A 6322-nucleotide genomic window follows, 5' to 3' on the forward strand; every position below is an offset into this window, starting at 1 on the left:
CTCTACTAAAAATACAAAAATTAGCCAGGTGAGGTGGTGGGCACCTCTAATCCCAGCTACTTATAAGGCAGAGGCAGGAAAATCACTTGAACCCAGGAAGCGGAGGTTGCAGTGAGCCAAAATCATGCCACTGCACTCCAGCCTGGGTGACAGAGTGAAACTGTGTCTCCAAAAAAAAAAAGCCAGGTGCGGTGGCTCACGCCTGTAATCCCAGCACTTTGGGAGGCCAAGGTGGGTGGATTACCTGATGTCAGGAGTTCGAGACCAGCCTGGCCAACATGGTGAAACCCCATCCCTATTAAAAATACAAATATTAGCTGGGCGTGGTGACCTGCACCTGTAATCCCAGCTACTCTGGAGGCGGAGACAGGAGAATCCCTTGAACATAGAAGGCAGAGGTTGCAGTGAGCTGAGATCGCGCCACTGCACTCCAGCCTGGGCGACAGAGCAAGACTCCGTCTCAGGGAAAAAAAAAATGTGCGTAAATGGGAGTCAATAAATTGACTGACCTCAATTTCCAAGCTCAGCTATTCCCAGCAGTGCCACTTATCAAAGATCTGGTCTTTCAAGATGTTTTAAGACATCTTTTCTCCAAAAAATCCAGTCTGATTAACTTCTACATTCTTGGTAGGTTTAGCCTCTATACTAGAGTCTGTAAGACTTGCTGCCAGATAGACTCACTTTTGGTATATCCAAAGGAAGCTAGTAGATTGAAGTGATGAAACTAAGACTGAAAGATTTTCTGCCTCAGTGACAAGTTACGTGAGTAATTCTATGGTGGCTCTATTACCCCACAATGAGTAGACAGACATACAGCCTACCACTTTCTACATATTACACATGTATTGCACAAAAGCGGCATATCCAGACGCCATAGAAAGTGAAAACAAGAGTTCACACAGAAACAGCTGGGACACTGAGCTCCACCATTTACAAGCCCTTGGGCAAGTTAATTAATTCTTTGGAGCCACAGTTTACTCATCTTACAAAATGAGGACTGCCATATTTACATTTTAATTCATTCAATAAATAGTTATTGAGTAACTAAGTGTCAACCAATGTACTAGGTGCGGTGGATACATAAAACAGTGAGCAAAACTAACAAGAGTCCTCACCTTAACTGGTCTTATATTCCACTAGAATTGAATGATAGGCTAGAAAGTATAGGCAATTTGAAAGCCCAAAGCAATAAATGAGGTGCCATTGTTACCTCCATAAGATGATGTGCAAACTAAACAGCCAATGGACAAAAAAGTTTCAAACGGTAATTAGTCTTGTCACTAATCAAATGCTCAACAATAACTGCGAGGTGCGGGGGTACTGGGGGTGCGGAAGGAGAGCGAGGTACAATGATCTCTCCTCTTAATGAACAGGCAGCAGAATCCAAATCCAGTCTTCTGAAGGAATTCCTTACTCCGTGCTCTTGTTTGCTACAACCTGAGTTTCCCTCTGCAGCACCCCCCAATCTTCATTTTTACTCTCTCCGTCACTCCAACCAGTCTCTTACTCTACCTTGTTCTACCTAAACTCCTCACCCCAGAGCTGGTCTCCCCCACCCGGTCTCCTTCCCGCCCCCGCCCTTTTCCTCTCAACAATCTCATTCCAACCTCTTCTCCCACCAAACCAGGTACTCCTTTCACACTCCTTCCCGCTGAACCCTCCCGCTTCGGTCCTCCCCTTGGACTGAGCCCCCGGCCACAGTGGAGCAGACTGGAATTACCCTCTCTGGGCCCGGGGCCACTACTCACCTCAAAAACTTCAGCCCCTGAGACGGAGCTCGAACGTTACACCGGAACCGGAAACCTTCTGACCGCCCTACGGCCTGCCGTAGCTACCGCCACCGCCGCCGCCACGCCGCTGTCTCCCAACACGTGACCAAGGAGGGCCGGGCCGCCAATTCGCGCAGCCGTATTTGCCACTTTCTTGGAGGCTGAACGCATGCGTCGCAGAACCGAAAAGTCTCCCTGAGCAAGTTCCTTGCTTTCTGTTTCCCAGGCTAAACCTATTAGCTAGATTTCTGCCAAGGTTTAATTTTTTTTTTAATTTTTTTTTTTTTTTTTTTTTTTTTTTGAGACGGAGTCTCGTTCTGTCGCCCAGGCTGGAGTGCAGTGGCGCGATCTCGGCTCACTGCAAGCTCCGCCTCGCGGGTTCACGCCATTCACCTGCCTCAGCTTCCCGAGTAGCTGGGACTACAGGCGCCCGCCACCACGCCCGGCTAATTTTTTTGTATTTTTAGTAGAGACGGGGTTTCACCATGTTAGCCAGGATGGTCTCCATCTCCTGGCCTCGCGATCCGCCCGCCTCAGCCTCCCAAAGGCTGGGATCACAGGCGTGAGCCACAGCGCCCGGCCGATTTCTGCCGAGTTAATGTCTTTAACTACCTGAAGCGGAAATTGGGCTACTTGCTGTTTTCCTCATGTGGAGAATAAGTGCGCAAAAGTAAACTCAGGCTAGAATGAAGAGCGAGGCTTCTGCGTTTGTGTTCAAACACAGCCTTTCTGGTAGAAAGTAAACCCTTTCACAGTCGTGATCACTAGAATTAGCCATCCCTCCTTAACCTTTCTCCCTAATTTAACAGTGGTGTCAGGCGGGGCGCCGTGGCTCACGCCTGTAATCCCAGCACTTTGGGCTCAATAAATGACAAGTGAGACCTACCAGTATTGTTTTCTCCATTCTATCAATAGGTCTATGTATTAACTTTTCTCCAAAATGAGGCTCGAACCTACTGACCCTTTATTTTTTATTTATTTATTTATTTTTTTTGAGACGGAGTCTCGTTCTGTCGTCAGGCTGGAGTGCATTCGGCTCACTGAAAACTTCCGCCTCCCGAGTAGATGGGACCACAGGTGCGCGACCACCACGCCCAGCTAACTTTTGTATTTTTAGTAGAGACGGGGTTTCACCATGTTGGCCAGGATGGTCTCCATCTCTTGACCTCGTGATCCGCCCACCTCGGCCTCCCAAAGTACTGGGGTTACAGGGTTGAACCACCGCGCCCGGCCCCTACTGACTCTTTAAATCAATGATTCATAACAACATGTGTGAGGGCAAAGATAGTTTGGAAAAAGAATGTCCAGTATTATGACACAATTTCTTATATGAGAAATGGAAAAAATTCCATTATTTTTATATTATAAACTATCCAAACTAAAGTTCCAAAATATCTTCTTGGTGGTAGGCTCACTAGAAGATGCAGTTGTTCTTCAGAGAGGTTATTCACATTCCCAAGATAGTAGGAGATTTTTGTATCTAAAGATAACAATGTACATACCAAGCCCCACCTTCCGTGATGGGGCAGCATGACATAACAGGATAAAGCCTGGCTCTGAAGGAACAAGTTGGGGGAGTTTGAACATGCTGCTCAACTTATTCACAAATCAGTTTCCCCACCTACAGCTTCTAACACCAATGTCTCACAAAATATTCACTCAAAAAGTCTGTTGAATGGGTTTATGAGTTTCAGCGTTGCAGGGTTGTTGTAAATTTATTTTGTTTTAGTGCTTCTAACGGTCTGAGTTCAATTCCCTGTGGAGAAATGTGTTTCTAGAAACTGATTTTAGGCCAGGTGTGGTGGCTTATGCCTGTAATCCCAGCACTTTGGGAGGTCGAGGCGGGTGGATCACTTGAGGTCAGGAGTTTGAGACCAGTTTGCCCGACATGGTGAAACCCCATCTCTACTAAAAAAATGCAAAAATTAGCTGGGTGTGGTGGTGGGCACCTGTAATCCCAGCTACTCAGGAGGCCGAGGCAGGAGAATTGCTTGAACCTGGGAGGTGGAGGTTGCAGTGAGCCAAGATCGCGCCACTGCACTGCAGCCTGGGTGACAGAGGGAGACTCCATCTCAACAAAACAAAACTGATTTTATTTCCAGTTTTTAGAATTGGATACATTTAAACTGTAGCCTTCTGGTTACTAACTGTGTTTCCTTCAGGTAATTTTTTCTGAGATTGTTTCCTCAATTATAGAATAAGAATCTCTACTTCAAAAAGGTATCGTGAGGATTAAATGTAATGTGTAAGACACAGTGTGGTACTGGCATAAGAACAGGCAGGTAAACCAACAAAAGAGAATAGAGGATCCGGCGCGGTGGCTCCCGCCTATGATCCCAGCACTTTGGGAGGCCGAGGCGGGCGGATCACGAGGCCAAGAGATCAAGACCATGCTAGCCAACATGGTGAAACCCCATCTCTACTAAAAATACAAAAATTAGCCGGCCGTGGTGGCATGCGCCTGTAGTCCCAGCTACTCGGGAGGGTGAGGCAGGAGAATCACTTGAACCCGGGAGGTGGAGGTTGCAGCCAGCTGAGATTGCACCACTGCATTCCAGCCTGGCGACAGAGCGAGACTCTGTCTCAAAAAAAAAAAAAAAAAACAAAAGGAGAATAGAGAGCCCAGAATAAACACTCACATATATGGTCAGCTGATTTTTTTTTCTTTTTTCTTTTTTTGAGATGGAGTTTCGCTCTTATTGGCCAGGCTGGAGTACAATGGCGCGATCGCGGCTCACGGCAACTTCCGCCTCCCAGGTTCAAGCAATTCTCCTGCCTCAGCCTCTGGAGTAGCTGGGATTACAGGCAAGCGCCACCACGCCAGGCTAATTTTGTATTTTTTTTCTTCTTTTTTTTGAGATGAGTCTCGCTCTGTTGCCCAGGCTGGAGTGCAGTGGCACGATCTCAGGCTCACTGCAACCTCCGCCTCCTGGGTTCAAGCGATTCTTCTGCCTCAGCCTCCCGAGTAGCTGGGACTACAGGTGTGTGCCACCACGCCCGGCTAATTTTTTGTGGTTTTAGTGGAGACGGGGTTTCACCATGTTAGCCAGGATGATCTCGATCTCCTGATCTCGTGATCTGCCCACCTCAGCCTCCCAAAGCACTGGGCTTACAGGCGTGAGCCACCACGCCCGGCCTCATTTTGTATTTTTAGTAGAGATGGGGTATCTCCATGTTGGTCAGGCTGGTCTCGAACCCTCGACCTCAGGTGATCTGCCTGCCTCGGCCTCCCAAAGTGCTGGGATTACAGGCATAAGCCACCGTGCCCGGCATTTTTTTTTTTTTTTTTAAGACGGAGTCTCCCTCTGTTGCCCAGGCTGGAGTGCAGTGGCACAGTCTTGGCTCACTGCAACCTCCGCCTCCTGGGTTCAACCAATTCTCCTGCCTCAGCCTCCCGAGTAGCTGGGACTACAGGCGCATACCACCACACCCAGCTAATTTTTTTTGTATTTTTCTTAGGGGTTTCACCATATTGGCCAGGCTGGTCTCAAACTCTTGACCTCGTGATCTGTCCACCTCAGCCTCCCAAAATGCTGGGATTACAGGCATGAGCCCCTGCGCCTGGCCATGGTCAGCTGATTTTTGACAAAGGTGCCAAGACTATTCAATGTGGAAAGGACAATCTGTTTAACAAATGATGCTGGGAAAAGCAGATATCCACATACATAAGAGTTAAGTTGGACCCCCTACCTCATACCATATACAAAAATTAATTCAAAATGGATCTAAGACCTAAATCTAAGAAATATACAAAAACTAGAGGTCGGGCGCAGTGGCTCACCCCTATAATTTCAGCATTTTGGGAGGCTGAGGCTGGAGGATGACTTGAGGTCAGGAGTTCAAGACCAGCCTGGCCAACATGGTGAATCAATCCCTGTCTCTACTGAAAATAGAAAAATTTACCAGGTGTGGTGGCACACTCTTGTAGTCCCAACTACTTGGGAAACTGAGGCAGGAGAATCGCTTGAACCCAGGAGGCAGAGTTTGCAGTGAGCTGGGATCACGCAACTGCACTCCAGCCTCGATGACAGAGGGAGACCCTGTCTCAAATAAGTACATACATACATAAAAGTAGGGCTGGGCGCAGTGGCTCACATCAATAATCCCATGCAACTGCACTCCAGCCTGGATGACAGAAGGAGATTCTATCTCAAATAAATAAATGTAGGGCTGGGCGCAGTGGTTCATATTTGTAATCCCAGCACTTTGGGAGGCTGAGGTGGGTGGATCACTTGAGGCCAGGAGCTCTAGACCAGGCTGCGCAACATGGTGAAACCCCATCTCTACCAAAAAGACAAAAATTAGCTGGGCATGGTGGTGCATGCCTGTAATCCCAGCTACTCAGGAGGGAGGCACTAGAATCTCTTGAACCTGGGAGGCAGAGGTTGCAGTGACTCAAGATCGTCCCACTGTACTCCAGCCTGGGCCACAGAGTGAGACTCTTTTTTTTTTTTTTGGAGACACAGTATCGCTCTATCCCCCAGGCTGGAGTGCACTGTTGCGATCTCGGCTCACTGCAACCTCTGCCTCCCAGTTTCAAGCAATTCTCATGC

The 6322-nt window shown here is 47.9% G+C and overlaps 1 protein-coding gene across 2 annotated transcripts in view; it reads right to left on the reverse strand.

Annotated features, from left to right (window-relative positions):
* Window positions 1-1887, reverse strand: part of PRPF3 (pre-mRNA processing factor 3) — a 30639-nt gene extending 28752 nt beyond the window's left edge. Inside the window, exon 1 of one of the 2 annotated variants that reach the window (XM_054474449.2) lies at window positions 1749-1887. The gene's annotated coding sequence lies outside the window, so the exon portion shown is untranslated. The remainder of the gene's footprint in view (window positions 1-1748) is intronic. The other variant, XM_054474451.2, reaches the window with a different exon arrangement.
* Window positions 1888-6322: the final 4435 nt, after the last annotated feature.

This window comes from Pongo pygmaeus, chromosome 1 (assembly GCF_028885625.2).
Source record: "Pongo pygmaeus isolate AG05252 chromosome 1, NHGRI_mPonPyg2-v2.0_pri, whole genome shotgun sequence".
NCBI classification, from domain to species: Eukaryota; Metazoa; Chordata; class Mammalia; order Primates; family Hominidae; genus Pongo; species Pongo pygmaeus.